The sequence below is a fragment of the Lolium rigidum genome, unplaced genomic scaffold, assembly GCF_022539505.1.
Source record: "Lolium rigidum isolate FL_2022 unplaced genomic scaffold, APGP_CSIRO_Lrig_0.1 contig_24242_1, whole genome shotgun sequence".
NCBI lineage: Eukaryota > Viridiplantae > Streptophyta > Magnoliopsida > Poales > Poaceae > Lolium > Lolium rigidum.
This window is the reverse complement of record NW_025900020.1, coordinates 237,938-250,042: the sequence shown is the minus strand read 5'-3', so window position 1 is coordinate 250,042 and position 12,105 is coordinate 237,938.

Below are 12,105 nucleotides of genomic sequence, written 5' to 3'. Positions count from 1 at the left end.
ATTAGTGGTGTTCGTCCCTGGAGACGAACGAGATCACTTGCCATATTAATTCGGTTCTAACTGCCAAATTTGGCCAGAATACCGGAGGTGGATGAATCTTACTAACGCTGCTAGCTACTGTTTTACTATTGACGGAGTGGCAAAATATTCTTACATTGTCTAAAATGTGGGACCCACTGGCCTGACCGACTGCGGAATATCAATTTACATACCATTGGTTACAAAATTGAGCGAGGTTTTATTCCTCCGCACGATGGAAAACTTCTTCTCCGGGCTCTCCTCCCTCATGCGCCGTTGGCTGAAGAAGTCATTAGCCTCAAGTCCGCCTAATCATCCTGGCCATGGGGGCTGACTAGTTGAGCCCCTACGCCATGGATGCCATGGAGGGAGCTCTAATCCCGTGGTGTTTGCGTGCTCCGAGCTGAGAGGAGGTAGTGGGCCGATGGGGATGGATCAAGGTCAACGGATCTGGTGGCAACTAGGCTCTGATGAGTCTGATTTGTCGTTGGCAACTTCGGGGACGACGAGCTCACGTTGGTGGAGGTTTGCGATGTTTCGATGTTACATATGGTGTTGTGATTTGCATTTGCTACACGTGTGCTTCATTTTTATTGTGTAAGTATGAATTAATTGCTGCAATAATTTTTGTACGGATGGTACAAAGTGATTGCTCCAATGTTCCATACATGTTGTTTTATTGTTGCATGTGTTTGTTACATATTAGAATTTTTTTTGCTATATGTGCCTACTCTACATGGGGATTGCATTATTATCACAATGTTGCTTCTAGTTTACATACAATACTTTGTTCTCATGCACATCTAATGTTTATCAGGGATGAAAAACTCAGTCTTGGCAAACAAGAAACACTCCTATACACCGTACAAAAAGATCCGCAAATTAGTAGCCAATCATCATACTAATATATCTCCTTGTTTGGTTTGTTACCATAATTTACTTTAGAAAACAATTTATAGCAATATGTTAGTTTTTTCCTGCCAGGGCGATCATATTACCCAAGGACTCAATTTACTCGTAGGCCCCACTTTTACCAGTGATTGGGTGGCAAGATCAAAACGTGCCACAACCTGGACGGAGCCTGGCCAAGTGCAGCGTGCTGTTGAATGCGGCACCGGCGGGCATATGAATTGGTCAAGGATCCAACGCGACGGCGAGCGGGACACTGGGACTCGACGGTGCCGTTGGCCATCTGTGGTTGTCTTTAGTCCATGTATTCTAAAATAAGTGATTTAACTTTTTTTTAGATATGGATGTACTTACACACCGAAAACAAGTATAATATGACCATATCTAGATACACTTTTGCTTCAGTACGCACCCTCTCCCAAACTTAAACAAATCAATGGCCCATATCTCTCCATACCCCTTCATAATTAAGGGTACAATGGTCATTAGAGAAAATTAAAGTTATGTACAGCCCTGCACTTGGTATGGACGCACTAGTGGAAAACAGGGCTTCCGTGGGAGCCTTTTGTCGCGGGCGCGCCTGCACCCGCGACAAATGGCCTGGCCACGTCGCCCCGAAACCATGTGGAGCGCGCGAAGGCTTTTGTCGCGGCCTTTTGTCGCGGGTCGTAATACGGCCCGCGACAAAAGGGGTAGGAGCGACGTGGCCACCCCTTTTGTCGCGGGTCGTAATACGGCCCGCGACAAAATGTCCCCCCCCTATATATAGGAGCAGCCAGCCACCCCCCCACCTCATTTTTTCCTTGGTGGTGAAGGTGGAGGTGTATGCTAGCTCATTTTTTCTACATGTGCACAAGAGGTGTTTGATGGAATGCTTGTGAGAGGGATGCCACTTGGTTTTATTTGATAAGATTTCTCCTCTTTTTGATCCAAAAAGGTTAGCAACTATTTTCTCGACTATATATATATGCATAGTCCGTACAATACTAATTTTAGCAAGGTGATTGCATCCGATACATATATAATTGTACTTATGATGCGGATGAGTCATCCATGGATGTACGGTAACCGATGTGCTCCCGCTTTCGAGAGGGCGTGAATTCTTTCCTCGCTTGTGGCCGAGGCCAACAAGTCGAAGCAAGGTTTTATGTGCTGTCCATGTCTAAAATGTAAGAACGAGAAGGATTACTCTTGCTCAAGAGATATTAAGAGCCACCTGCTTCGGTTTGGGTTCATGTCCAGTTATAATGTTTGGACCAAGCACGGAGAAGAAGGGGTTATGATGGAAGACGGCGATGAGGAAGAAGATAATGATGAGAAGTATCGATCTATGTTCTCCGAATGCTTTGATACCGCAATGGACGACAATGAAGAAGAAGGAGGTGAAGAACGGGCATTAGATGATCCCGTTGATGATGATCTTCGTCGGGCCATTTCGATGCAAGAAGAGACCGTGACACGGATAAGGAGAGGTTGCGGTTCGACAAGATGTTAGAGGACCACCACAAATTGTTGTACCCGGGTTGTGAAGATGGGCATAGAAAGCTGGGTAGCATATTGGAATTGCTGAAATGGAAGGCGGAGGTCGGTGTGATCGACTCGGGATTTGAGAAATTGATGATAATATTAAAGAAGTCTGTTTCCAAGAAATAATGAATTGCCCGTCAAGTACATATGAAGCAAAGAAGCTTGTCTCGCCCTCTAGGATTAGATGTGCGGAAGATACATGCATGCATTAATGATCGTATCCTCTACCGCGGTGAGAAGTACGAGAATTTGAATAAATGCCCGATATGTGGTGCATTGCGGTATAAGATCGGAAAAGATGACCCCGGTGATGTTGAGGGCGAGCCACCCAGGAAGAGGATTCCTGCGAAGGTAATGTGGTATGCTCCAATAATACCACGGTTGAAACGTTTGTTCAGAAACAAAGAGCATGCCAAGTTGTTGCGATGGCACATGGAAGAACGTAAGAAAGACGCGATGTTGAGGCACCCCGCTGATGGTCGGCAGTGGAGAAACATCGGGAGAGAGTTTCCGGATTTTGCGGGTGAGGCAAGGAACTTATACTTTGGTCTAAGTACAGATGGCATGAATCCTTTTGGGGAGCAGAGCTGCGATCACAGCACCTGGCCCGTGACTCTATGTATCTACAACCTTCCTCCTTGGTTGTGCATGAAGCGGAAGTTCATTATGATGCCGAGTGCTTATCCAAGGCCCAAAGCAACCGGGCAACGACATTGATGTGTACCTAAGACCATTAGTCGATGAACTTTTGGAGTTGTGGGCCAAACCAGGTGTACGTGTGTGGGATGAGCACACGGAGCAAGAATTTGACCTACGAGCGTTGCTATTCGTAACCATCAATGATTGGCCTGCTCTCGGTAACATTTCGGGACAGACGAACAAAGGATACAATGCATGCACACACTCGTTTAGATGAGACTGAAAGTAAATATTTGGGAAAAAGCGAGAAAAGTTGTGTACCCGTTCAATCGTCGTTTCCTTCCGCGCAAGCATCCCTTAAGGAAAAAAGGCAAGCATTTCGATGGCGAGGCAGACCGCCGTCCGAAGCCTGTCCCCCGTAGTGGTGCTGATATATTTGACATGGTCAAGGATTTAAATGTTATCTTTGGAAAGGGTCTAGGCAGTCGACCTGTTCCGAAAGACGATGACGGACACGCGCCCATGTGGAAGAAGAAATCTATTTTCTAGGAGCTAGAATATTGGAAAGTCCTGGAAGTCCGCTCTGCAATCGACGTGATGCACCTGACCAAGAATCTTTGTGTGAATATTCTAGGTTTTCTGGGCGTGTATGGAAAGACAAAAGATACAACAGAAGCACGGGAGGACCAGGAACTTCATAAAGGACGAAACGGCAATCATCCAGGGCAGTTTGTAGGGCCTGCCAGCTATGCTCTTACCAAACAAGAGAAGGAGATCTTTTTTGAAGCCCTATTCAGTATCAAGGTTCCGTCCGGTTTCTCGTCGAATATAAAGGGGATAGTAAATATGAAGGAGAAAAAATTCCAGAACCCGAAGTCCCATGACTGTCACGTGCTTATGACACAATTGCTTCCGATTGCATTGAGGGGACTTCTACCAGAAAATGTTCGACTAGCCATTGTGAAGATATGTGCATTCCCGAACGCAATTTCTCGAAGGTAATGGATCCGAAACTTTGTCGGGATTACGGGAAGATGTGGTCCAATGTCTTGTCGCCTTCGAGTTGTTGTTCCCACCATCCTTCTTCAATATTATGACGCACCTCCTCGTTCACCTAGTTGAAGAGATTAGAATTCTCGGTCCCGTATTTCTACACAATATGTTCCCCTTCGAGAGGTTCATGGGAGTCTTAAAGAAATATGTTCATAACCGAGCTAGGCCGGAAGGAAGTATCTCAAAGGGCTACGGAACCGAGGAGGTCATTGAGTTTTGTGTTGACTTTCTTCCCGACCTTAAGCCGATTGGTGTTCCTGAATCTCGGTATGAGGGGAGGCTGACTGGAAAAGGCACACTAGGAAGGAAAACAACGGTGTGGAGGGACAAGATTTCTTTCAATCAAGCGCACTACACGGTTCTATACAATTCCAGCTTGGTGGCTCCGTACATCGAGAAACATAAGAATGTTTTACGAGAAATAAACCCGGGCCAGCCCGAGTCCTTGATTACACGTCAACACATGAATACCTTCGGCAGTTGGTTGCAAAGACATCTCATTAATGACCCATCTGCGGTGGAGCAGCTTTACTTGTTGGCCAGGTTACCATCTTCAAACATATGTACATTCCAAGGGTACGAGATAAATGGGAATACATTTTACACGATCGACCAAGATAAAAAGAGCACCAACCAAAACAGCGGTGTCCGCTTCGATGCAACAGACGAGAATGGGCAGACCACCACATATTATGGATACATAGAGGAGATATGGGAACTTGACTATGGTCCCACTTTTAAGGTCCCTTTGTTTCGGTGCAAATGGGTGAAGCTCAGCGCTATACATATTGACGATAAGTACGGTATGATAACAGTGGATCCCAACAATCTTGCGTACCTGGACGAGCCATTTGTCCTAGCCAGCGAGGTGGCTCAAGTTTTCTACGTGAAGGACATGTCTAGCAAATCAAGAAAAAGAAATCAACAAAAGAATACATCAATCGAGGAGCCAAAGCGCCACATAGTTCTTTCGGGGAAAAGAAACATCGTGGGAGTGGATGACAAGACAGACATGTCGGAAGATTATAATAAGTTTAAAGAAATTCCGCCCTTCACGGTGAAAATTGACCCAAGCATCTTGCTAAATGATGAAGATTCTCCATGGCTACGGCGTAGAAGATCACAACACTAGATGGCGATGTAATAATGTATTCTTCATATATAGTTCCCAAGACAATCTCTACATTTATGTAATAATGAAGATTAAACTGTGCTTGGCTTGTTGATCTGCTTGGCAAGGCGTATCGATGCTCCTTTTATAGGCACGGCACCGCTTGTACTTTGTCTTATTCCTTCGACAGGCCGTCGTGCGCTACATGCTTTATCTCATCGAGCAGTGCGTCCACCCACGCGTCCTTATCCTGCCGACACCTTTAGTCGCGGTTGCAGCCACCAACCGTGACAAAAGGTTACCGACACATCCTTATTATCCTGCCGGCATCTTTAGTCGCGGTTGCAGCCACCAACCGTGACAAAAGGCCCTCCTACATAAGCCTCCCCCAGTCTTTTGTCGCGGTTTGAGCCTCCACCCGGGATGAAAGTTTCGCGCGCCACTTCGTTCCCGCCTATTTTCTTCCCGCATTCCCGCCATTTTTCCACTATATATATGTAGGCTTGGACTCTCATATCTGCAAACCTCATCACTATCTCCCATGGCTTCCATCGTATGTCTAACACCCCGGGAGGCGGAGGCGCTTTGCGCCTCGAACTACCCCTGCCCGCCCGGCTACCGCGTCCCGACCGGGCTGGTTGCTCGAGCGTCGGAGGCGTACCGGTCCCTCCTATCCCCGTAGGTGTGCCACGCGAGATGGCCATCACGAACCACTACTATTTCGAGCTCACGCCCGAGCAGCGGAGGAATCCCCGGTGGCATCCCGACTACAGCCCGACTTGGGACAGCTTCTTCATCAATCGGCGTGAGAGGGCGGTTGCCAGGTACGAGGAGGACGGCCCTCCTCCTTCGAACTTCAACGAGGCCGGCCGTTGGATGTGGTGGCGCGGCCGGACTCTCCAGAGCGTCCTGGCCTATCGTGGCCCCCGCCTGCGCTACCCTCAATCCCAGCCCACGCGTGGTCATCCGCCGAGGTTCGACAACCGCGACCCCGATGCTAGCGACGATGACGTCGGCGACTTTGATGACTACAGTGGCGACGTGTATAGGACTAGGCACGACTATGATTGAATGGCTCCAACATTCGAATCTGGCCATGTATCTTATTTTTCGAGTTGAGCTCCGTACTTTAATTTCAGTTCAATCGTAATAAATTTCGTGTCAACCACTTTATTGAACAAAAACAACCGACAACGACTTTATAAACTAAATTTAAACTAATAGAACCGACAACGACTTTATTGAAATTACAATAAAATAGATAAATTACTAGTCTAGTCTCTACTCGTCGTCGGAGGTTGTCTCCGTCCAAAGGTCATCCCACCGAGGGTCGTTTTCGGTCCAAGTTGTATTCGAGTTCTCGAGCTCGAAGGCGGCGACGGCCCGACGGTGGCGCCTGTTGGACCTGCGTTGTGCCCTAAGGTTAGCAAAGAACGCGTCGGGGGACCGCGCCCTCCACCGGCGCATCAACTGCTCGTCGCGCTCGGCGATGGCGATCCTGCGCTGCACCTGGCGATGCCGGCGACGGTCCTCGTCGGTGACGAGGCACGGCGGTGGCGCGAGGAACTCCACCTCCTCTAGCGATTCAACATCCGGGAAGTTGATGTCGTGCCCTGGCCGCCGAAAGCGCCACGCCGCCGCGTCGTAAGCGCGCGCCGCCTCTTTCGCCGTGTTGTACGTGCCGAGGGTGAGGCGGAAGCCACCGGCGCGTATCTCGGCGGTGAACCTACCGCTCGGATGCACTCGAACGCCACGGAAACCGGACGCCCCTCGACGACATGGAGGCATCCCGGAGATGAATGAGCGGAGGCGGTGGCGACGTGTGGTTGCGCCCGCACTCGTCGCTCTATATAGTGCACGCGGGGCATGGCACGTGTCGGCGGTGGCTACACGTGGCACGGGGACGCGACACGAGTGGCACGGGACGCGACACGAGTGGCACGGGACGCGACACGTCGCACGCCGGCGTCGGCGGGGTGAGGCACGTGGAAGAGGTGGCGACACGTGGCACGGGGACGCGACACGAGTGGCACGGGACGCGACACGAGTGGCACGGGACGCGACACGTCGCACGCCGGCGTCGGCGGGGTGAGGCACGTGTCAGCGGTGGCTACACGTCGCACGCCGGCGTCGGCGGGGCGAGGCACGTGTCAGCGGTGGCTACACGTCGCACGCCGGCGTCGGCGGGGCGAGGCACGTGGAAGAGGTGGCGACACGTGGCACGGGGACGCGACACGAGTGGATATGATGCGTTTTATATGATGCGAGATGCAAATAGTTATATGGATGTCATATTCATGTTCATTGGATTTTTCTGATCAATTTTCATATATAAAACTTTTCTTTTTGAGTTACCATTTAAAAGTTATTGAAATAATAGTTTTTATTAAAAAAAAAAGAAAAACAAAAAACGAAAAAAACAGAAACGGCTGTTTTAAGCTGCCGCAGGCCTGATCCGCGTCCAACGGCTCCAGGCCGTTGGATTCAAACGGCCGGAGCCGTTGGATGCGCTTCACACGGATCGGCCGCCTCCCCCCTCCCACCCCCTTTTGTCGCGGGTCGAGCCACGGCCCGCGATAAGACCCCCTTTGTCGCGGGTGGGGGCTTGACCCGCGACAAAAGGGGGGTCTTTTGTCGCGGGTCAAGCCCCCACCCGCGACAAAAGGGGGGTAGGTATAAGAGGGGCCGTCGCGGGCGGAGCCGCCACCCGCGACTCCTGGAGGCCAACACTTAGACAAATTTGCGCCGCCAGGCTGCCCAAATTCGCCGCCGGCCGCCGCCGTTCGCCGGCGTTCCCTCGTCCTCCGACGCGCCGCCTCGACCTCCTCTGCCGCGCCGCCGCGCTCCTCCTCTGCTGTGCGCCGCCTCGACCTTCTCCGACGCCGCGCCGCCTCGACCTCCTCCTCTGCCGCGCCGCCGCGACGCGCCGCCGCGCCCCGTCGACCCCCTCCGACGCCGCCGCGCCGCTCGACCTCTCAGGTAGCACACCACGCCGCGCCACGCCGCCGCCGCCGCCGTGCCATTGGCCTGCAGACGCCGCGCGCCGCCGCCTCGGCCATTTTTTTTAATTTTTTAGTTTTTAGTTAATTAGTTTTATGTAATTTTAGTTAATTTTAGTAGTTAGTAGTTAGTTTGTAGTTAGTTAGTTAGTTAGTTAGTATAGTTTTAGTTTTAGGTTTAATTAGTTAGTATAGTTTTTGTTACTTACTATATATAGTTTTAGTTTTAGATTTAGTTATTATAGTTTTAGGTTTAGTTAGTATAGTTTTAATTATAAGTTTTAGGTTTAGTTAGTATAGTATTAAGTTAATTAGTATATGTATTAAGTTAGTTAGTTTAGTTAATTCTTATATATATTTATGTATTTAGTTAGTTAGTATATGTATGGATTTAGTTTGTAATTTAGTATATGTATGTACTTAATTAGTTAGTATATGTATTTTGTATAGTTAGTTTATAATTAGTATATGGATTTAGTTTGTGCTTTAGTATATGTATTTGGTATACGGACGACTCCTCCACCGACACCCTCTCTCGCAAACTAGCTAGCGTCGCCGACACCCTCTCTCTCGCAAACACGCGTCCACCGACACCCTCTCTCTCTCTCGCAAACACGCGTCGCCGACACCCTCTCTCTCTCTCGCAAACATGCGTCGCCGACACCCTCTCTCCCTCTCTCGCAAACACGCGTCGCCGACACCCTCTCCCTCTCGCAAACACGCGTCGCCGACACCATCTCCCTCTCGCAAACACGCGTCGCCGACACACTCTCCCTCTCTCTGGCAAACACGCGTCGCCGACACACTCTCCCTCTCGCAAACACGTGTCGCCGATTAGGGTTAGGGTTTGGTTTGTGTTTGATTAGGGTTAGGGTTTGGTTTGTGTTTGATTAGGGTTAGGGTTAGAACATGTACTTATCGATTTAATTCTTTTGCAGAAACAATGGATCCATACGAACGGGACTTGGAACAGGAAGACATGTTCGCGGAAATAATCCGCGATGGTACGAAGCCGACCGAGAAGACCGCGACTCCGGTGATGGAGAAGCCCGCGGCTCCGGTCATGGAGAAGCCGGCGGCTCCGGTCATGGAGAAGCCGACGGCTCCGGTGACGGAGAAGCCGACGACGGCTCCGGTGACGGAGAAGCCGACGGCTCCGATCATGACGAGGTATTAATGGAATTCTATATGTACATATGTATTGAGGCATTAGTATAGAGGCATTAATGCAATTCTATATATATGTATTCTCTTAGGCCTCCGAAGATAAGATAGAGAAACGAGGCCCGGCAAAGAAGTTGACCAAGAAAGACCACTTCACAATTGAAGCTATATCACCGGAAGGCCAACCGGTGGTACCCGAGAATGTCGGAGTGAAGTTCAAAAATCAGTGCGGAGTTGTGGTTAGAGATCGTGTCCCGATCACTGTCAGAGAATGGAGCAAGACGAAGAATGTGTCCGAAAATCAGGTTGCCGATAGGTACAAAGGCACACTTTTCGAGAACGCGATGGCACATTTCACTTTGCCGATTTGGGATCGGAGTCACGAGAATGCTAAGCAGCGAGAGCTAGTGAAGAAATGGGCTCTTAAGAAGATGGGGGAACTTTTCCGGGCGTATAAGAACCGGTTATGGAAAAATTATAAGAAAGACAAGAAGCCTCCATTATTCGAGAACTACCTAGCCAAGCAGGAGCATAATCGGGAAGAATTTGTGAGGTACAAAGAATCGAGAGGAGGCTGTGAACCTGTCGGCGAAAAACAAGAAGAATGCAAGCGAGAAGAAGTATCACCATCATACGGGGCGAGGGGGCTACGGAAGAGCCATGCCTAAGTGGGATGCACAAGAGGCTGAGATGGAGCTGAACGGGATCACTCCGGAACCCACGCGAGAAGGATGGGACACAAGGGCTCGAAATTGGTTCCTCGCGCATGGGCTGTGAGTATGACATGAAGACAGGGAACATTGTTGAAAGTGACACCAGGGTTAGGGTACCCGGGCAAAAATGGATTGAAGTGACGACGAGAAATAAAGGCGGGAAAACTAAAGTTTGCTCCCGATAGAGAGAAAGACTTGCTGACGCTTGTCCTCGGTAATCCCGAGAAGGGAGGACGAACAAGAGGCTTCGGCCCTAGTGTTCCGTGGTCGCTTGGGTTTCCGGCCGACGCGGAGACTTATAGAAGCCGAGCGAGAGCTAAACAACGCCAGCTGCAGGTGCGAGAATGACCGGATGGCCGAGTTCCAACGCCGACTTGACCAGCGGTAGCGGGAGCTTCAGCAGCAGCAGCGGGAGATAAATGAACTAAAAGGACAGCGCCCGCCGGATAATACCGCTGAAATATCTCAGCGACGAGACAGACGAGCGTGGCCGACTCGGAGGCCCCTCCTACACGGATGATGATAGATGCCGGTCCTGGCGACCCCTTGGATGGAATCAAGGAGCAAACACCTTGTGATCTCCATGAGGTGTTCGGGAAGGTTTCGTTAAGGTGGCGGTCGGCTATGTCTTACCGGCATTTGGACCTGAAGGTGAGCCGGCAACATGGCATGGCAATCCGATTCCAGCTGGCTATGCTCGTGTCGGGGTGGATTCGGTTGTCCCGTCGTGGGGGACATTGGAGCTCGATATCCCTGGAGGTGATGGGGGGCTTACACTCGGAGAGGTGCTCGGGAGAAGTCATTCTCCGGGAAAAGAAGAATATCAGGCTGCCGGGCTGGGTAGCCCCTAGTACCGGTCGTCCGAGCAGGTCACCATCACCTCCTCCGGATGATCGCAGGCCACCATCACCTCCTCCCTACCGATCACATGTCGCCACCATCACCCCATGGGTACGACGTCGACCACGACATCGGTAGTCCATCTCCATCTCCAGCGCCGCCGCCTCCGCCCAAAAAGACTCGGAATGCACCCAGCCGGAAGCGTTTCAAGAGTCCTGTCCGCAAGAGGTCGCCCCTCCCAAAAGTACCAAAGGTTCCTCCCCCCCGTCCTTGGGATCTTACCTGTCGAGGAAAATGCGGCCGCTGTTGCGAAACACAACTATGATCATTTCCATAAGCCAAAACCTCCAGCGCCTGAGCCATACACCGAGAAGCAAATAGCATATGCTACTAGTTTTCTGAACACACCATCGCAGTATGACTTACACGAGAAGAAGGATGACTATACACGCACTCTTGCGAAGGTAATTGACCAAAAGAATGCTGAAAAGGCTAAGGAGAAGGACATTGCTGGCACGAGCAAATCATCAGCTAGAAGTGCAACTGAGAATAAGTCAACTTCAACAAGTGCACCCCTCAAGGCCAAGCCAACGACAAAAGGCAAAAAGAGAAAGGAAGTTCCCCTCCTCGGTGCTCAGCCCAAACAATCGATCCCAGCACTCAAAGTGCTTAATGTTCCCAAGTTGTACCAGGAACAGGGTGGTTTCGATATGGAAGAAGCCGCAAAGCTAGCGGCTGCTCGTGACGTTACCGTGGAGGAATTGCTGTCTGCAGCAGATTGTGCAGTACCCACTGCTGATATAGCTCCTAAATTTGTCTACGGGGCCGACTTGGTCAGCACAGAGCAGCTGCATAAACTGCCAACACATATGCGGAATTTGCATCAGTGGTACCTTGATGCATGCAAGGAGAACATAATGTACATCGTGGCGAGTATACCATGGGAATATTACTACCGAAAGGAGGAGATCCATATTGAGATGAATGAACTCGGCGGTTATTCAATCTAGATGCCCTCGACAAATCTCTCATGAGTTGCTATTGCTTGTAAGTTGTTAACTACATATAAGTTCATTTTCATTCAGTTCATGTTCGTTTTCATTGCATATATATACTCATTATATCTTATGTG